Source organism: Erinaceus europaeus, chromosome 12 (assembly GCF_950295315.1).
Source record: "Erinaceus europaeus chromosome 12, mEriEur2.1, whole genome shotgun sequence".
In the NCBI taxonomy this organism is placed as follows: domain Eukaryota; kingdom Metazoa; phylum Chordata; class Mammalia; order Eulipotyphla; family Erinaceidae; genus Erinaceus; species Erinaceus europaeus.
The window spans coordinates 53,643,039-53,663,301 of record NC_080173.1 but is presented as its reverse complement, the minus strand read 5'-3'; the positions used below and the strand labels follow the sequence as shown (position 1 = coordinate 53,663,301).

Sequence of the window (20,263 nt, the reverse complement as noted above, 5' to 3'; positions counted from 1 at the left end):
ATGGCAAAGCAGGAATGATGCCATATAAGCCACTCTGTATCTGTGAGAGAAAAGGGCAGAATAATTAAATCCGGTTCTTTCCCTAAGACCTGCACAGACCCATTTCTCCCTTGGTGAACCATGAATGCTAATGCGTCTATCTCAGTGAGGAGTCTTGGAGCTCTGCCTACTGGCGTGTGAAGCCATAATTACCTGATGTAAGTTCCTGTGTCGCTAAAATCCAATGATCTGGGTGTGGGTGTTTAAGATTAAGGCATGCCTGATGGAATTGTGGTATCATGCCTTCCCAGACAATAGAGTGCAGGAGTAGTGAGCGGACGTCAGGATTATAAACCTTTCTCTCTAAGCTTGTCTTCACCCTTGAGATGAAGCTCGCTAATGATTCATCAGTGCCTTGGCGAAGAGAGTTAATGGGAACTGATGAATCTACATTGGGTGGGGTCACCCTTTCCCATGCTTGTGTTGCGCAGATGCATACCTGTTCAAAATAACCGGTTGGAAACCTGGCTTCTGCCTGCTGAGCTCCAGATTCATAACCTCCTTCTCCAAACAAAGCATCAGAATCCCACTCTACCTGTTTGTTACTATTTTCCTGCGACTGTCTAGAGCACTCATCACGGAAGCATGCCTTCCACTGCAGGTAGAGGGGGTCTGGGAGTGCAGCATGATCCAGGTCCTTCCAATCCTGTGGCATGTTAAGATAGTGGTAAAAACTCCTTAAAATGGACTTGGTCCATGGAGCGTGCATTCTGTCCTCCCTGACTGGTTGTCTGAGTGCTCTGACCTCTTTAGAGGAGTATGGCTGCTGAGCTCTTTAGAGGAGTATGGCTGCCACGGCTGAGGGTTTTGTTCAGAAGGGGCCACGTTTACCGGGAAGGTGTGGATTTGGTCTGATGGCACGGGAGAGAGAGCTACAGAAGTGGAAGGTGCCATGGAAACTGCTGTAGTGGCCGCAGGGGAAACTGCATGCATATCTATGGGGATGGAGCTCTCGGGGTGGACTGCACATGGTTTAAGGTCCTTAAATGCTGAAAAAATATCCTTTAACTCCTGTACCTCAGCCACTAGGTCTCTTAATGATGACGTATCATCAGGGGGTGGGGTCAGAGAACCAGAAGCCTCAGGGGAAGCAGGGGGCAGAGCCAGAGAAACAGAAGGAACTGAACACGTGTCTGCAGGGACAGAAGTTTGGGTGCTGACTGCAAATCGCTTAGGGCGTTTAGGTTGTAAGCACATATCTCTTTTTTTTTTTTTAGGCAGGTCATTAATATATATTATATAATGTGTTTTCTTTTTCTTCAAGTCCATTTAGCATTCATTTTGATGTGATTTAAAGTGCATTGCCAAGATAAAATATAAGCATCCTAATTAAAAACAAACTGTCCTAGAGAGTTTCTTCGAAGTCTTCTTCATGCCCGTGAATGGCATTTCCCTTTTGCCTTCACGTACGTACTGTAAGAGGTTCCTGTACTACAGCAATCCTGTTTTTCTTTCTGGACAGAAAGCATAATGAATGTCAGGGTGACAGTCGTCGTAAAGAATTCTTTTCTTTTTCGGCGGGAGTCAGTCTGAGTGTTGGCAGTTTCCGTGGAGGAAGCTGAGGGCTTTGGCGAAGACTGTCATCCATCTTTTCGATCAAGTTGGATTCCTTGTTCACAAGCTGCGTGAGTTTCCGCAGGTTTGCGTCTACTGCTTCTTGTCCCACAGGAGAAACGCCTCCAGTCTGATGCAATCAGTTCTCAAGCAGTAGAATCATGGGAGTGTACCTCACCAAAACCAATCTGTTGCCGCTTTCTGTTCACACAGGAAAATGCTAGAAGCAACATTTAAGGTAATTGCCCATCTCCAATATTACGCTTAAAATAACTGTTTAAGATGTCATCACAGAAGCGACACAAGTTGGAGAGCTGTTTCAGATGTCCTTGTAGCTGAACTTTCGAAAATGTACTTTATAAAGAGGAGCGATAAAACCAAATATGTAGGCATCCAAGGTAGAAGGCCTATCTCCAAAGAAAAACTGAGATGTTCCCAATCTGTGTGACAGAAGATTTAAGCATTCCTCGGCATCTCTGTATATCTGTGCTTCCACTTCTTGGAGGTGGTAGAGGGGAGGTTATCCTCTGGTCAAAAAAATCCTATTCAGTGCTCCTTTAGACATTCTTCCAGGCAGGATCAAACTCAGGGGGAAAGGAATTCGTGAGGCAAACCATGGCTTTGTCACAGTGAAGTAATTGTCGCTCTCAACCAAGAATGTATGAAGCACTGCAGGTAGAAGCTTCTCTTCGAGGAGAGTGATGTAAGTCAGCGTATCTGCCCCTTGTTTTGCTGTTTTTTTTAAAAGTTAAGTATTTTTGTTGGCTGAGAAACAATGTTGTCTTCAGTTGTCAAAACTGGTACATCTCCATCACCACTAGGGACTCGCTGTGAACCGACGGGAGCCCCCAGCCTCCTCCCCAGCAGCTGAGCTCCAGGGGGGCCTCCATCTTGCCGGAGCTGACCTTTGCTACCCCGGAAGCACTTTTTTTTCATAAGCACATATCTCTTAACTCTTGTATCTCAGGAGAAGCTGAACCCTGGGCGGCAGGGGGCGGGGTTGGAGGAGGAGCTTCCGAACATGTGTACGTGTCTGTGGGAACGGAAGTTCTGGGTCTATCTGCTGATCGCTGAGGGTGTCTGAGTCTTTTTTTTTTCTTTTTTCTTTTTTTCTGCTGAAGGCCTTTTATTTGCTTGTGGTGGTGCGGGGGATTAAACCTGGGACTTTAGAGCCTCAGGCAGGAGAGTCTCTTTGCATAACCACTATGCTGTCTACCCTGCCCTCTGACAGCCTTTCTTTCTTTTTTTTTTTTTTAATTTAAGAAAGGATTAATTAACAAAACCATAGGGTAGGAGGGGTACAACTCCACACAATTCCCACTGCCCAATCTCCATATCCCACCCCCTCCCCAGTAGCTTTCCCATTCTCTATCCCTCTGGGAGCATGGACCCAGGGTCATTGAGGGTTGCAGAAGGTAGAAGGTCTGGCTTCTGTAATTGCTTCCCTGCTGAACATGGGCATTGACTGGTCGGTCCATACTCCCAGTCTGCCTCTCTCTTTCCCTAGTAGGGTGGGACTCTGGGAAAGCTGAGCTCCAGGACACATTGGTGGGGTCTTCAATCCAGGGAAGCCTGGCTAGCATCCTGATGGCATCTGGAACCTGGTGACTGAAGAGAGTTAACATACAAAGCCAAACAAATTGTTGAGCAATCATGGACCCAAAGCTTGGAATAGTGGAGAGGAAGTGTTAGGGAGGTACTCACTGCAAACTCTAGTATACTTCTGCTTTCTTACTTTGGTGCCATACTCCAAACTCAGTCAATTTCTGCTTTGCGTTTCTACTTCTTCTTTTTTTTTTTTTTACATGCATAACATTTCCCAGATTCCCATTTAACAATACAACCCCCACTATTTCATTCATCATTTTTCATGGACCTGTATTCTCCCCACCCACCCACCCACCCCAGAGTCTTTTACTTTGGTGTAATACTCCAATTCCATTTCAGGTTCGACTTGTGTTTTCTTTTCTAATCTTGTTTTTCAACTTCTGCCTGAGAGTGAGATCATCCCATATTCATCCTTCTGTTTCTGACTTATTTCACTCAACATGATTTTTTCAAGGTCCATCCAAGATCGGCTGAAAACAGTGAAGTCACCATTTTTTAAAGCTGAGTGGTATATATACCATTGTGTATATATACCACAACTTGCTCAGCCACTCATCTGTTGTTGGACACCTGGGTTGCTTCCAGGTTTTGGTTATTACAAATTGTGCTGCCAAGAACATATGTGTACACAGATCTTTGTGGATGGATGTGTTGGGTTCCTTAGGATATATCCCCAGGAGGGGAATTGCAGGGTCATAGGGTAGGTCCATTTCTAGCCTTCTGAGAGTTCTCCAGACTGTTCTCCACAGAGGTTGGACCAATTGACATTCCCACCAGCAGTGCAGGAGGGTTCCTTTGACCCCACACCCTCTCCAGAATTTGCTGCTGTTACCTTTTCTGATGTGTGACATTCTCACAGGAGTGAAGTGATATCTCATTGTTGTCTTGATTTGCATTTCTCTGACAATTAGAGACTTGGAGCATTTTTTCATGTGTTTCTCGGCCTTTTGGATCTCTTCTGTAGTGAATATTCTGTCCAAGTCCTCCCCCCATTTTTGGATGGGGTTATTTGTTGTCTTGTTGTTGAGTCTGGCAAGCTCTTTATATATGTTGGTTATTAAACTCTTATCTGATGTATGGCATGTAAAGATATTCTCCCATTCTGTGAGGGGTCTCTTGATTTGGGTAGTGGTTTCTTTTGCTGTGAAGAAGCTTTTTAATTTGATGTAGTCCCATAGGTTTATACTTGCCTTAGTCTTCCTGGTAATTGGATGCGTTTCATTGAAAATGTCTTTAAAATTTATGCGGAAAAGAGTTCTGCCAATATTTTCCTCTAAGTATCTGATAGTTTCTGGTCAAACATCCAAGTCCTTGATCCACTTGGAATTTACTTTTGTATTTGGTGAAATACAGTGATTCAGTTTCATTCTTCTGCATGTTTCAACCCATTGTTTCCAACACCATTTGTTGAAGAGACTCTGCTTTCCCCATGTAATAGTCTGGGCCCTTTGTCAAAGATTAGATGTCCATACGTGTGGGGCCTCATTTCTGGGCTCTCAATTCTATTTCACTGGTCAGTGTGTCTGTACATGTTCCAGTACCAAGCAGTTTTGATGACAATGGCTCTATAATACAGTTTGAGATCTGGGAGTGTGATGCCTCCGGTTCTGTTCTTTTTTCTCAAGATTGTTTTGGCAATTCTAGGTCTTTTCTGGTTCCAGATAAACATTTGTAGCATTTTTTCTATTCTCCTAAAAAATGTGCTTGGGATCTTGATGGGGATAGCATTAAATTTGTAGATGGCTCTGGGTAATATATTCATTTTGATGATGTTAATTCTTCCAATCCATGAACATGGAATATCTTTCCACTTCTTTGTGTCTTTTTCAATTTCTTTGAGTAGTGACTCATAATTTTCAGTATACAAGTCTTTCACTTCTTTGGTTAGGTTTACTCCTAGATATTTTATTGTTTTTGTTCCTATAGAAAAAGGAACTGATTTCTGGATTTCAATTTCTTCTTAGTGTTTGCATAGAGGAATGCCACTGACTTTTGAATGTTAATTTTATAGCCTGACACATTACTGTATTGCCTGATGATTTCCAAAAGCTTCTTGCTGGATTCCTTAGGTTTTTCCATGTATACTATCATGTCATCTGCAAATAAGGAGAGTTTGACTTCTTCTCTTCCAATCTGTATTCCTTTAATTCCTTGCTCCTGCCTGATTGCTATGGCAAGAACTTCCAACACTATGTTGAATAGTAATGATGATAGTGGGTAGCCCTGTCTAGTACCTGATCTGAGTGGAAATGCTTCCAGTTTTTCACCATTGAGTATGATGTTGGCTGTAGGTTTGCTATATATAGACTCCACTCTCTTCAGGAATTTTCCATCTATTCCCATTTTTTGTAGTGTTTTGATCATAAAGAGATGTTGTATTTTGTCAAAGGCTTTCTCTGCATCTATTGATATGATCATGTGGTTTTTGGTCTTGCTTTTGTTGATGTGGTGGATCACATTGATTGATTTACGTATATTAAACCAACCTTGCATGCCTGGGATAAACCCCACTTGGTCATGATGAACAATCTTTTTGATATATTCCTGTATCCGGTTGGCTAGAATTTTGTTCAATATTTTCGCATCTATGTTCATCAGAGATATTGGTCTGTAGTTTTCTTTTTTGGTTGTGTCCCTGTCTGCTTTTGGTATCAGGGTGATGTTGGCTTCATAGAAGCTGGCAGTGAGTATTCCAGTGTCTTCAATCTTCTGGAAGACTTTTAAAAGTAGAGGTATTAGTTCTTCTTTGAAGGTTTTGTAGAATTCATTTGTAAAACCATCTGGTCCAGGACTTTTATTTTTGGGAAGATTTTTGATAACTGTTTCAATTTCATTAGCTGTGATGGGCCTGTTCATGTTATCCACTTCCTCTTTACTTAGTTTTGGAAGTTGGTAGGTATCTAGGAAATCATTCATTTCTTCCAGGTTCTCTAGCTTGGTGGCATATAGGTTCTCTAGCTTGGTGTTCATAGAAGCCTCGCATGATATGTTGAATTTCTGCAGTGTCTGTTGTGATTTCTCCTCTTTCATTTACTATCTGATTTATTTGGGTCTTCTCCCTTTTTTGTTTTGTGAGTCTGGCTAAAGGTTTGTCGATTTTGTTTATTCTTTCGAAGAACCAACATTTACTTTCATTGATCTTTTGTATGGTTTTCCTATTCTCAATGTTATTGATTTCTGCCCTATCTTAAGTAATTTCTGTCCTTCTGGTTGCTTTAGGATTCCTTTGTTGTTCTTCTTCTAGGTCTTTGAGATGTGCAATCAGGCTGTTTATTTGTGCCTTTTCTTGTTTCCTAATGTGTGCTTGTATAGCTATGAACTTCCCTCTTAGGACTGCTTTAGCTGTGTCCCAAATATTTTGATAGCTTGTGTCTTCATTTTCATTGACCTCTCGAAACATTTTGATTTCTTCCTTTATTTCCTCTTTGACCCAGAAGTTGTTAAGAAGTGTACTGTTGAGCTTCCACATTTTGGCACTGTTACTAATCTTTTGTTGATTGTTAAGTGTTAGTTTAATTCCACTGTGGTCTGAGAAGATGCTTGGGATGATTTCAATGCTCTTGAATAGGCTGATGCTGTCTTTGTGGCCTAACATATGGTCTATCCTTGAGAATGATCCATGTGGATATGAGTAAAATGTGTATTCCAGTTTCTTGGGATGAAGGACTCTGAAAATGTCCAATAGTTCTAGTTTATCTATCTCTTCATTTAGCTCCCTTATGTCTTTACTGATTTTCTTCCTGGATGATCTGTCAAGTTGAGATAGTGGGGTGTTGAAGTCCCCTACTATGATTGTGTTGCTGTTAATTTATTGCTGTAGCTCTTTCAGTAGAAGTTTGATGTATTTAGGTGGTTTCTCATTGGGTGCATAGATATTAATAATTGTTAAGTCCTCTTGATTGACTGATCCTCTGAGCATTAAGTAGTGTCCATTCCTATCTTTTTTAATCTTATGTATTTTAAAGTCTATCATGTCAGATATGAGAATAGCTGTTCCTGCCCTTTTTTGTGGGCCATTGGCTTGAATGATAGTTTTCCATCCTTTCACTTTAAGTCTGTGTTTGTCTTGTTGTGTTAGGTGAGTTTCCTGTAGACAACATATTGTTGGGTTGTGTTTTCTGATCCACCTTCCTAATCTGTGTTTTTTAATAGGTGAATTCAGGCCATTGACATTTATTGATATCAAAGATTGAAGATATTTTAACGCCATTCTTGTAGAGTTTTAGAGTGTGTTGATATATGTCCTATTTGTGGTGGTCTGGTTGTTTATAGGAGACCTTTCAGAACTTCTTTCAGGGCAGGCTTGGTGATGGTTGCTTCCTTCAACTGTTGCTTGTCTGAGAAGGTTTTGATGCTTCCATCTAGTCTGAATGACAATCTAGCAGGATATAGTATTCTTGGCTGAAAGCCTTTCTCATTGAGCACTCGATAGATATCTTGCCATTCTCTTCTGGCCTGTAGTGTTTGTATGGAGAAGTCTGCTGCTAATCTTATGGGTTTTCCTTTGTAGGTGACTCTTTGTTTTTCTCTTGCAGCCTTGAGGATCCTTTCTTTATCCTTATTCCTTTCCATTCTAAGTATGACATGTCTTGGTGTCTTTAGGTCTGGGTTAATTCTGTTTGGGACCCTCTGGGCTTCTTGAATTGTTATGTCTTTGGTGTTGTCTAGACTAGAGAAATTTTCAGCTATTATGGCCTAGAGAATGCTTTCTTCCTCTCCTTCTCTTTCTTCCTCTGGTAAGCCAATAATGCGTATATTGTTTCTTTTGAAGTCATCCCATAGGACTCTGTTGTTGTTTTCAGCATCTCTTAATCTCTTTTTGAGGTCTCTTACTTCTTTTTTAGTTTTCTCTAATTCATCCTCAATCTTGCTAATTCTGTCTTCAGTCTCATAGATTCTATTCTCTCTGCCCTCTACTGCTTTCTGGAGTTCATCTATTTTGTTGCCCTGCTCTGATACTGTTTTAGCTTGTTCAGCTAGTTGCCTTCTTAGCTCAGAGATTTCAGCTTTCATCTCTCTAATAACTATGAGATTATTAGAATTTTCTTCCATATTCTCATTTGTTGTTCCTGCAGTTCTGATTACAATTTTTTCAAATTCTTTACTCACTCCTGTTATTATTTCCTTGGCTAATGTTTGGATGTTGAACTCGTTGTTTTGTGCTTCACCCTCTGGAGGACTTTTAGCTGGACTCTTGTCCTGGTTCAAGTCTCCAATATTTTTTCTTGTTGTTTTAACCATTTTATATATTATGTTATGAGTTCCCTTTATCAGTACTTTTCAAATTATTGATCACTATTGCCTGGATTTACTTGTGTCTAAGTAATTTAATTAAAGGGTTTACCGTGGTGGAAGTTAACAGTTTATTTTCAATCCCTGAGTTGGAGCTCAGTGGTGTAAAAGCCTCTTTTTTTTCTTCCCTGTAGGCTATGGGTGCCTGAGGGCTTTTAAACTATCAATAGGCTTCTTCGCTTAATCACTGACTCCTGACCAAGAGATAAAGCAGGGTGTGGCAGAGATAATCCAGTGGTTATGCAAAGAGATTTTCACAGCCCCTCAGCTATGCCAAGGAGGTATAGGTCTTCTCCTTTGTTTCCCGGTTAGATCTCTGTACCCTGGTGTCCCTCCATGTTGCTGCTCCAGATTCTGAGGGCAGTAGCAATGGAGACTCAGAGTTGCACTTTTGAGTCTCTGGGGAGTCCTTTCCTCCCTTCAGCTGTCCCCTTGTTGTGGAGCAGACTGGAGGTAGTGTCTCCACTGATAAACTGCTGAATGTTAGCAGTCACTTAATCTCTCCTTAGGCCCCTCTCTCCTCTCTGTCACCAGCCATGCGTATTTGTACTCACGGGTGATTTACTGGGTTCCTGTGGTCATTCTAGTCCTGTCTTGTTTCGGTCCGGGTAGTCTCCTTTGGTATTCCTGGTTGATTCGGGAGAGGAGAGGAGAGGAGAGGAGAGAAAGAGATCTGCTGCTCATAGCTCTGCCTCCGGAATTCGAATCTCGGGTGTCTGAGTCTTAAGCACATGTGCTTTAACTCTCATATCTCAGCCTCAAGGTCACTTATCCTCATGGCAGACCACATTGTACATATCTTGTAAGTGGCAACCACAGTTATAAAAATCCAAAGGGTAGAGAAAATTAAACCGTCTGTGAGAGCGCGAATCTGTCCCAGGGCAGAAGGAGATAATAACTGGGACACCTCCTCATAAAACAAAAAAATTCCCATGGTGGAGGGAAATGCAGGGCCACAGAGGTGGGCGGATGTCACTTACCTGTGTCTGGGCTGCTTTTGGCGACCTCAGGCCGGGCCACCCAGCGGGGCGTGGGTGCGGAACACGATGGGTGCCAGATGTTGTTGTGCGTGGGGAGCCGATAAGAGAGAGGAGGGGTCCGGAGCGAAGAGGAAACACAAATCTTTATTTGCTCTGGCACTTCAGAGTTGGGTGCTAGAGAAGAAGGTTGGGCCACGTGGAGGTAGCGAAAATGGCCACCTCATGCAGTAGCCTTTCCTGCGTCTGAACACCAGAGTGAAGCACTGGCAAGAGAGCGAGGTGCGGAAGAAGAAAGGCTTTTATAGGAGCAGCTTTCATGAGAATGGAAAGGGGGAGGATAACCATAGCACTCCAGGATAGGATAATAACTCTCGTGAGAATGGGAGGGGGGAGGAGTAACCAAAGTACTCCAAATATCACGGGGATATAGACAATGCCCTGAGGGCACAACATGGCTGAACAGGCACTCCAAGAATGTCCCAACTCTAGCGGGGAACTAGCAGTAGCCTGAGGGGACAACGTGGCAGATGTGACTGCATCGGCACAATTTCCCAGCACAGGGTTAGTGTAGGCTTGGTGCCTACACTACGGGAATCCACTGCTCCTGGAGGCCATTTTTCATTTTTTCCCTTTTGTTGTCCTTGTTGTTGTTGTTGTTGTTGTTGTTATTGTTCTAGGATAGGACAGAGAAATCAAGAGAGGAGGGAAAAACAGAGAGGGGGAGAGAAAGACACCTGCAGACCTGCTTCACCACTTGTGAGGTGACTCTCTCCCAACCCCCATGCCACTCCCCCCCCTTGTAGGTGAGGAGCCATGAATCCACCGCTCCTGGAGGCCATTTCCCCCCCTTTTTTGTTGCCCTTGTTGTGGTTATTATTGTTGATGTTGTTCATTGCTGGATAGAACAGAGAGAAATGGAAAGAGGAGGGGAAGACAGAGGGGGAGAGAAAGACAGACACCCGCAGACCTGCTTCACCGCCTGTGAGGTGATTCCCCTGCAGGTGGGGAGCCAGGGGCTCAAACCCGGATCCCTACGTGAGTCCTTGCGCTTTGTGCACCTTGCGCTTAACCCGCTGCGCTACCGCCCAAGCCCCTCCAGTTTATAATTTTTCTCCCCCACCCCATTCCTCAGAACTTGGACATAGCAGTTTCAGTTACAAAGCATATATTGGGAAAAGCAGGCGATAGCGCACCGGGTTAAGCACACATAGTATGAAGCTCAAGGATCCCAGGTTGAGCCCCCGGCTCCCCACCTGAACCGAGGGTCTGCAGGTGTCTCTCTGTCTCTTTCCCACTCTATCTCTCCACTCTCTCTCAATTCTTTCTCTCTGACCTATCCAATAAAAATGAAAAATGATCACCAGAAGCTATGGATTCACAGTCAGGCCCCAAGCCCCAAGCGATAATCTTGGATAATCTTGGAGGCAAAAAAAAAAAAAAAAAAAAAGGATGGCGGAGATAGCATTCTTCTTCTAGTAGCCTTTTCCCTTCTTCCGTAGCCAGTCAACAGCATCAGGTTGAGCCTGATGTAAAGATTCGAGACCTCCTTTGAATCTGGAGAGGTGGCAGTCGTTGACTATGTGGGTCATAGTCACTCTGTAGCCGCAGGGGCAGTTCGGGTCATCACCAAGACTGGGGATATTCCTCCACTCTTGCTGACAGCTCTATCTTAGCTGACTGGGCTTCAGCGAATGACCTCTCCCTATTATACGATCCCAAACAGCTAGGCTCTTTTCACAGTGCTAGATGGAATAAAGACTCGTCACCCGACCTGTGCTGGATTAGCACAGTCAACGGCCCCCACACCACCATAAGCCAGAGCTGAACATAGCTCTGATGTTTCTCTCTGTATCTCTCTCAAAAATAAAATAAATAATATATATATAGAAAAAAACATTAAGTGGTCCAGGAGGTGGTGCAGTGGTAAAGCTTTGGACTCTCAAGCATGAGGTCCCAAGTTCAATCCCTAGAAGCACATGTGCCAGAGTAATGTCTTGTTCTTTCTCTTTCGTCCTTTCTCATAAATAAATAAATAAAATCTTTAAAAAAAATTCTTAAAGATACTTACAGTGTACATTTTCCTCAATTTTTAATATACAGGCTAAACAGTATTAAAATATATCATTCTATTTAGGAGACATTTTTGTGTTTTTTTTTTTAAAGATTTTATTTATTTATTCATGAAAAATGATAGGCAGAGAGTGAGAAAGGACCAGACATCACTCTGGTACATGTGCTGCCAGGGTTTGAACTCAGGACCTTATGCTTGAGAGTCCAAAGCTTTATCCACAGCACCACCTCTGGAACTACGAGGATATACATATATATATATATCTCATACTTAAGAAAATTTTTTTATATTAACTTATTCCCTTTTGTTACCCTTGTTGTTTTAGTGTTGTAGTTACTATTATTGTTGTCATTGTTGGATAAGACAGAGAGAAATGGAGAGAGGAGGGGAAGACAGAGAGGGGGAGAGAAAGACAGATACCTGCAGACCTGCTTCACCGCCTGTGAAGCGACTCCCCTGCAGGTGGGGAGCCGGGGCTCAAACCGGGATCCTTACACTGGTCCTTGCGCTTTGCGCCACCTGCGCTTAGCCCGACTCCCGAGGAGACATTTTTTTAAAAATATGTATTTATTTCCTTTTGTTGCCCTTGTTGTTTTATTGTTGTTGTTGTTGTTGATGTTGTCCTTGTTAGACAGGACAGAGAGAAATGGGGAGAGGAGAGGAAGACAGAGAGGGGGAAGAGAAAGATAGACACCTGCAGACCTGCTTCACCGATTGTGAAGCAGCTCCTCTGCAGCTGGGGAGCCAGGGGCTTGAACCCGGGTCCTTACTCTGGTCCTTGCGCTTTCCGCTACCTGCGCTTAACCCGCTGCGCTACCGCCCGACTCCAGAGGAGACATTTTTTAATATTCATGTTCTTACATATGTATATCTAAAGAATAAGTATTTTGGAGCCAGGTGGTAGCGCAGTGGGTTAAGTGCACATGGCACAAAGTCAAGGACTGGATTAAGGATCCAGGCTCAAGCCCCCGGCTCTCCATCTTATAAGGATGAAAAGCAGTGAAGCAGGTCTGCAGGTGTCTTTCTCTCCCCCTCTCTGTCTTCCCCTACTCTCTCCATTTCTCTCTGTCCTATCCAACAACAATGACATCAATAACAACAATAACTACAGCAATAAAAAAAAACAAGGGCAACAAAAGGGAATAAATATATATTTTTTAAATGAAGCTCTGGGATGCTTACAGCCTTTAATTCATTAATTCCTTGAGGCAGGACTCTTAAAGCCCTGCAGTTTTTCTGGTGACACTCCTGTCCTAGCATTGAAGAAACTAAATGAGGAATATAGATTAGTACAAGATTTAAGAGTTAAAGGGGGGTCTGGCAGTAGTGAAGCGAGTTAAGCACATATGGCGTAAAGCGCAAGGACCATAGTAAGGATCCAGGTTCCAGCCCCGGGCACCCCACCTGCAGGGGGATCACTTCACAAGCGGTGAAGCAGGTCTGCAGGTGTCTGTCTTTCTCTCCCCTTCTCTTCTCCCCTCCTCTCTCAATTTCTCTCTGTCCTATCCAACAACAATGACATCAGTAACAACAATAATAATAATCACAATAAGGATAACAAAAGGGAAAAAATAGCCTCCAGGACCAGTGGATTTGACTCTGAGCCCCAGAAATAACCCTTGAGGCAAAAAAGAGTCATATGTGAGGCAGTAATACCAATTACTGTAATGTTTCTTTCTTTTTTTTTTTAAGAATTTATTTATTGGGGCTGAGTAGTGGCACACCTGGCTAAGTGCACACATTACAGTGTGCAAGAATCTGGGTTCAAGTCTCTAGTCCCTATGTGCAGGAAGAAGGTTTCACAAGTGTTGAAGCAGTGATGCCAGTGTCTCTCTCCCTCCCTATATCTCTCCATTCTAAATTTCTCTATCTTATAAAACAAAATAAATAAGTTAAATAAAAATAAATTATTATTTTCTAAATATTTATTTATTTTCCTTTTTGTTGCCCTTGTTGTTTTTTATTGTTGTAGTTATTATTGCTGTTGTTATTGATGTCATCATTGTTAGATAGGACAGAGAGAAATGGAGAGAGGAGGGGAAGACAGACAGTGGGAGAGAAAGTTAGACACCTGCAGACCTGCTTCACTACCTGTGAAGTGACTCCCCTGCAGGTGGGGAGCCAGAGGCTCCAACCAGGATCCTTATGCCCATCCTTGTGCTTGGCACCACATGCGCTTAACCCGCTGCGCTACTGCTGGACTCCCTAATAAAATAAATTATTAAAAATTATTTATTTGTTCATGAGAAAGGAGAGGGAGAAAGAACTAACATCACTCTGGTACATGTGTTGTCAGGAATTGAACTCAGGACCTCATAGTTGAGAATCCAATGCTTTGTCCACAACACCACCCCCCAGACCACAATGTTTCTATCCCTTAAATGCTATCTGGTGCTTCCAGAGACCTGCTTTACAGTACTAGATTTAAAGGATGCCTTCTTTTGTATCCCTGTATAGCCTGACTCTCAGTATCTATTCGCCTTTGACTGGCAGCCTTGACTCCTCTATCATCATCAAGTAACTTGGAAAGCTTTGCCTCAAGGATTTAGAGATTCATCCCCACTTATTTGGACCAGCTGTAGCCAAGGACTTTTCTTTTTTGCCTCCAGGGTTATCAGAACTGCTTCAAAACTGCTTCACTACTTGCAAAGCTTTCCCCCTGCAGATGGGGACTGGAGACTCGACCCCAGGTCCTTGTGCACTGTAAACGTGCACTCAGCCAGGTGCGCCACCAGCTGGTTCTCTCCCTCTTTATCTCCCTTTTCTATCTCAATTTATCTCTGTCCTATCAAATAAAGGGAAAAAAAAGGGGGGGAGTCTGGCAGTAGCGCAGCGGGTTAAGCACACGTGGTGCCAAGCCCAAGGACCGGCTTAGGGTTCCTGGTTCGAGCCCCTGGCTCCCCACCTACAGGGAGTCGCTTCACAGGCAGTGAAGCAGGTCTGCAGGTGTCTGTCTTTCTCTCCCCCACTCTGCCTCCCCTCCTCTCTCGATTTCTCTGGGTCCTATCCAATGACAGCAACAACAACAATAATAATAACCAAAACAATGTTAAAACAACAAGGGCAACAAAAGGGGAAAGGATGGTCTCCAGGGGCAGTGGATTCATGGTGCAGGCACCAAGCCCCGGCAATAACCCTAGAGGCAAAAAAAAAAAAAAAAGAAGAAAAGTAAAGAAAGGGGGGGGGGGGTCTGTAGTACAGGGGATTAAGCTCACATAGTGGGAAGTGCAAGGACCAGAGCTCACCACCTGCATGGGGAGAATCACTTTGCAAGTGGTGAAGCCGGTCTACAGTTATGTGTCTTTCTCTCACTCTCTGTCTTCCCCCTTCTCTCTCAATTTCTCTTTGTCCTATCCAACAATAACAGCAACAACAACAATGGAAGAAAGATGACTGCCAGAAGCAGAGGTTTCGTAGTGCCTAACTCCGGAGGCAAAAAAAAAAAAAAAAAAAAGGATAGACACACATTAAGTGAAGTTTAGAGAGATAACCCCATTTCTGCTGCAAATCTTCCCCCCCCCATTATCTTTATTTATTTATTGGATAGAGACAGTCTGAAGTTGAGAGGAGGGAGTCGGCGGTAGCACAGCTGGTTAAGTGCAAAGCAGAAGGACCTGCATAAGGATCCCGGTTTGAGCTCCTGGCTCCCCACCTGCAGGGTGGTCACTTCACAGGCGGTGAAGCAGGTCTGCAGGTGCGTCTCTTTCTCTCCCGCTCTCTGTCTTCCCCTCCTCTTTCCATTTCTCTGTGTCCTATCTAACAACAACGACACCACCACCAACAATAATAACAATAAAAACAACAAGGGCAACAAAAGGGAACATAAAAATATTTTTAAAAGGGAGTCAGGCGGTAGCGCAGCAGGTTAAGCGCAGGTGGCGCAAAGTGCAAGGACTGGCTTAAGGATCCCAGTTCGAGCCCCCGGCTCCTATCTAACAACTACAACAACAATAACTACAACAACAATGAAAAGCAACAAAGGCAACAAAAGGGAAAATACATAAAAAAAAAACACCTTAGAATAAAAAAAAAAAAGGAAGTTGAGAGGAAAGGGGAAGATAGTGAGAGAGACACTGGCAGCATTGCTTTACCATTCATGAAGCCTTTCGCCTTCAAATGGGGACTAGGGGCTTGAACCTGGGTCCTTGTACATTGTAACATGTGCACTCAACCAGGTGTCACACCACCCCATGTCAGAAAGTACTTTGTTATGAAGCTTCTTTTGTAGAGGATAAGGAGGGGCAAGAGCGGGGAACAAGGGAACGATAAAGATTGACCTTCCTGGGACAGTAATTGGCAATTTCATATGTGGAGAAAACTTACAAATGCAGAGGCTTATAGTGGTGTCAGGGACTTATCCTGGTAGTTCCCAAGTTCATGCATGAAAGTCTGTTGCACAAACACTATCTCCTCTGTCCCCAAAGACCTAATTTTACCTTTTCTTCTCTCTCTCTTTTTTTTTTGCCTCCAGGCTTATTGCTGGGGCTTGGTGCCTGCACCGTGAATCCACTGCTCCTGGAGGCCATTTTATCCCTTTGGTTACCTTGGTTGTTTTTATCGTTGTTGTGGTTGTTATCATTGCCATTGATGTCGTTGTTGTTGGGTAGGACAGAGAGAAATGGAGAGGGGAGGGGAAGACAGAGGGGGAGAGAAAGAGAGACACCTGCAGACCTGCTTCACCGCTTGTGAAGCGACCCCCCCCCCATGCAGGTGGGGAGCCAGGGACTCGAACCGGGATCCTTAAGCCGGTCCTTAAGCTTTGCGCCACCTGCGCTTAACCCGCTGCACTACTGCCCAACCCCCCTTCTTTTTTTTAATTTATTTATTTTAATGAGAGATATCGATAAATAGATGATACATACATACTAGAGTACTGTTCAGTTCTGGCTTATGGTGGCGCTGAGAACTGAACTTGACCTAAAACCTGAGGTATGAAAGTCTTTTACAGAACCATTATGCTGCCTCCCCAGGCCACTCAGCTCTTTCTCCTTCCCAAATGTTGCCTGTCCTAACAACTATTTTTTTTTAACCTGATTTATTTAAAGATGGCATCTGAAACCATATGTTGAGTTACTGAATCTGGGTTTCTCCTACATATAGAGAAGCTAACATGCTACTATTAAACTTCTTTTTGACTTTTATCCATCTACCTAATACTTGATAATTTGTCCAGTTTCTGAAGACCCCACTGGGGTATAGGATTATTTCTTTTGTGCCACTGAAGTACTCTGTTAATACAGTGACATACCAGGCTTTTAGAATCTTGTTATATTTAGAAAGATGTTTTTCCTACCCTTCAGGTCATGAGGATATTCTCTTGTGTTGTCTTCCAAAAGTTTTATTGCCTTTCCTTTCACATCAAGGTCTATAATACACACACACACACATTGCCTCAAGTGTTATGGTTGGAGCTCAGTGCTGGCATTATGAATCCACTGCTCCTGGAGGCCTTTATTTTTATATATATTTTTATTGGATAGGACAGAGAAATTGAGAGAGGAAAGGAGATAGGGAGAGAAAGAGACAGAGAGATAACCTACAGACCAGCTTCACCACCTGTGAAGAGACTCCCCTGCAAGTGGGGAGCCGGGGTCTTGAACTGGGAATCTTGTTCGTGTCCTTAAGCTTTGTACTATGTGTGCTTAACCCGATGCACCACCTCCCGGCTCCCAGATTTCTTTTTTAAGATTTTATTTGATGAGAAAGATGGGGGGGAGAGAGAGAAAGAACCAGACATCGCTGTGGTACATGTGTTATACCAAGACCTCATGCTTGGTAGTCCAATGCTTTATTCACTGCACGACCTCCAGGACCACATAATTCACACAGAATTTAATACTGTTTTGTGTAAGCTGAAGGAATCTGATTTCTTTTTTTTTTTTTCCTCTGTATCGAAGTGTCCCAGAATATGTCAGTTGCCCCTGAGTAACCTACTGTAGGTCCTTTTTCCCACTGCTCTGTGATTAGTCATGAATCCATTGCCCAAGTAATGATGGGCTCTCTGTTCTGCTCCACTGTTAATATGTATCCTAGCACCAGTATCACACTGTCTTGGTTCCTAGTCTGTAGCTGATAACAAGTTTTAACATCTGATAGATTAAGTCTTCCCACCACTCACGCATAGGTATTTTGGAGGCAAGGACTACTCATGCACACAAATCCGCTCAAGCTTTGCTTTGGGGGGTGGGATGGGGTGAGGTGAGGGTGGGGGTGGGAACGAAGAGTGTTAAGGGAAGGGGGGAGCAATGTCTGGTTTCTCTGTTTCCATGGTATCCTCCCAAGGGGTGGGAACTTATAACCACCGTGCCAATCACCCTGTAGGGAGATCACAAATGCGTCAGCTGGCTCCCCTGTCACTTAGTCCGGAGGGATAGACAGCCCTCAAAACCCAGATACCAATCCAAAGAAAACACTGCATGCACATCTCTCCCCCGCTGTCCCAGAGGTACGCCCTTTCCTGAAGATCGCGCGCACCTGGTCAGCACCCCAAACACCCATCCCGGTTAGATTTCCCAACAGAGAAATGCTCAGCTCTGCTGGTGAATCCATAGAGGTCCCTAGTCTCCACTGGAAACACCCCCCTTAGCTGAAGCTCGAAGCCGCCTTCAGAGACAACCTGAGCCCTAAGTCTACCCAGGACTAAGGGAGATTATTTCCCCTCCTGATTGAAAGACACAGTCGTTGTGTATGCGTTTGTCCGGCACCTGCCGGGGGGACCGCACCACCAACACAGACGCGCTTTACTGACTGTTGGACCCACGGGTTTACTGACTCCAACACCCCCTCCCCCCCCCCACCAGAGCAGTCGTGCTGCGCCCCTTGGCTCGGGCGGGTGCTTTTGTCCCAGCGGGTAAAGCAGAAATGGATCGCACTCTGCACATCAGCCATAGGAAGTAGGCTTCCGGGCAGCGATCTGGGAGAAGCGGGGAGGGGCTGTGTCCCACCGGAAGCGGCCGCTCAAGACCCGGCGGCTCGCGGTAGGCTCCCGGGTATAAACTCACTTTCCTTCTCTCTGTATATTCACCTTTCCGCCCTGCCCCGCGCATGCGCACTATGACCCTTCGGCGGCCTCAAAATGAAAGCAAGTTGAGAGGAGGGACCCTAAACGGCGGTCCCGCAGGTCACAGGGGCAATGGCACAGCCGTGGTTTCAGTTGCCGCTATAGGTCCCCAAAACGAAAATTGATGGACCAAGATAAAAAGATCCTTTCTGAGGTCCCACCGAGATTTGAACTCGGATCGCTGGATTCAAAGTCCAGAGTGCTAACCATTACACCATGGGACCTGCTGGCTGCTTTAGGCGGCCGAGAGGCTTCTCAAGCCACGTGGCGAGTGCTCAGTGCAGCTTTTGCAAAGTGACTGCCTCCATCTGGACGCTGCTTGGCCTGGGCCCGGGGCCCTGGGTCCGAAGCCTCAAGGGCAGGCAACCGCAGAGTAACAAGGCTTTCCGGGCCCCAGAACTTCCCGGTACCGGGCCATCATCTCCCGCAGATGCTCTTTTCCTCTCCCCTCCCGGGCACCGGGGAACGCGAGGAGGGCGGGCCGCGGGGGTGCGCTCGTGGGGCGCAGCGGCGGGGAGGGCGGGCGGGAAAAGCCGAATCGGCCCCCAGCCCGGGAGCAGGAGGCCGGGCGCACAGCCGGAGCTCGGTACTTGGTTGTTTATTTATTTAATCTGGGAGTGTCCTGGATGCGACCCTTTGGCTGAGCGGGGAGCGAAGCGGACTGGCGCGTAGGGGCACAGCGGTTCAAGGCCTGGACGCCCCAACCTGACAAGGGCTTTGGGAAAATGCTACACGGGATGGGGAGGTGGTCCCGGAGGTGGACCCCGAGACAACTGCACCGGACAGCTGCACTGGGCGTCTCACTACCTCCATCGCCGCGTCTCCTTTCTCGAGGCGCAGCGGGGCTGCTAACTGGACTTGGGGTCATCGGTTCTTTTAGAATTTTTCTCACACGTTTTAGTGGACGGATAAACACGTAAGATCCCCCGGTAGCTTGGTATCTAGCGACAGATAAGATTTTATGCAACCTTTGACTCAACAGTTTCACTTTTAGAACTTTACATTCAGGGATGATCTCAACTGTGGTATTTTATACTAGAAATAATAGTAATTAATATAAAACAAATGTCCCTTAAGTGACTAGTGATGAAGAAAATACTCAGAATGCCTATTTAATAAATACTGTGTAGGAATTTAGGGGATGACGAGTGGTTGTATTGCTATGAAAACATAGGTCTAGACAAACCAAAATAACTTAGTTTTAGTGTACATAATAGAATCTCACATAAGTGTTAATACAAATACTGCATACACATAGAGCAAACATTTGTCATTCTTTTAGTCGTGTGATAGTTGATTGACATTTGATCAGGTCCCTTTCTTAAGTTACAACATTGTGTAGGTGGGTATGGCAATAAGGCTGCACGCTCCAGGCTTCTCGCAGCCAGAGTGAAAGGTGATGTAAGCTTTGACAACTGGACTTAGCGACTAAAGCAGATCATGCCCAGAGATGTTTTAAAACATGTTCTGCTGCTAGTTATTGACTGTGACGCCCAGCAGCATAGAGGCAGTAATGGCCATACCAACTAAGTAAACTGGCAGCAGAAATGACATCCTAACCAGACACTTCTGGATTCTGATTTTGATTGAGTTCCTGGTTGCCTAATGCTTACTGCTTTGGGAAAATATGTTCCCTTCTGGTACTATTAGCTAACTGAC

The 20,263-nt window shown here is 44.5% G+C and overlaps 1 non-coding gene and 1 pseudogene across 1 annotated transcript; both read right to left on the bottom strand.

Annotated features, from left to right (window-relative positions):
• Window positions 1-1,161: 1,161 nt before the first annotated feature.
• On the bottom strand, window positions 1,162-2,496 carry LOC103115791 (metaxin-3-like; annotated as a pseudogene).
• Window positions 2,497-18,756: 16,260 nt separating this feature from the next.
• Window positions 18,757-18,828, bottom strand: TRNAQ-UUG (transfer RNA glutamine (anticodon UUG)). The gene has a single exon. It is a non-coding gene; the product is annotated as a tRNA-Gln (tRNA).
• Between the last annotated feature and the right edge of the window lie 1,435 nt (window positions 18,829-20,263).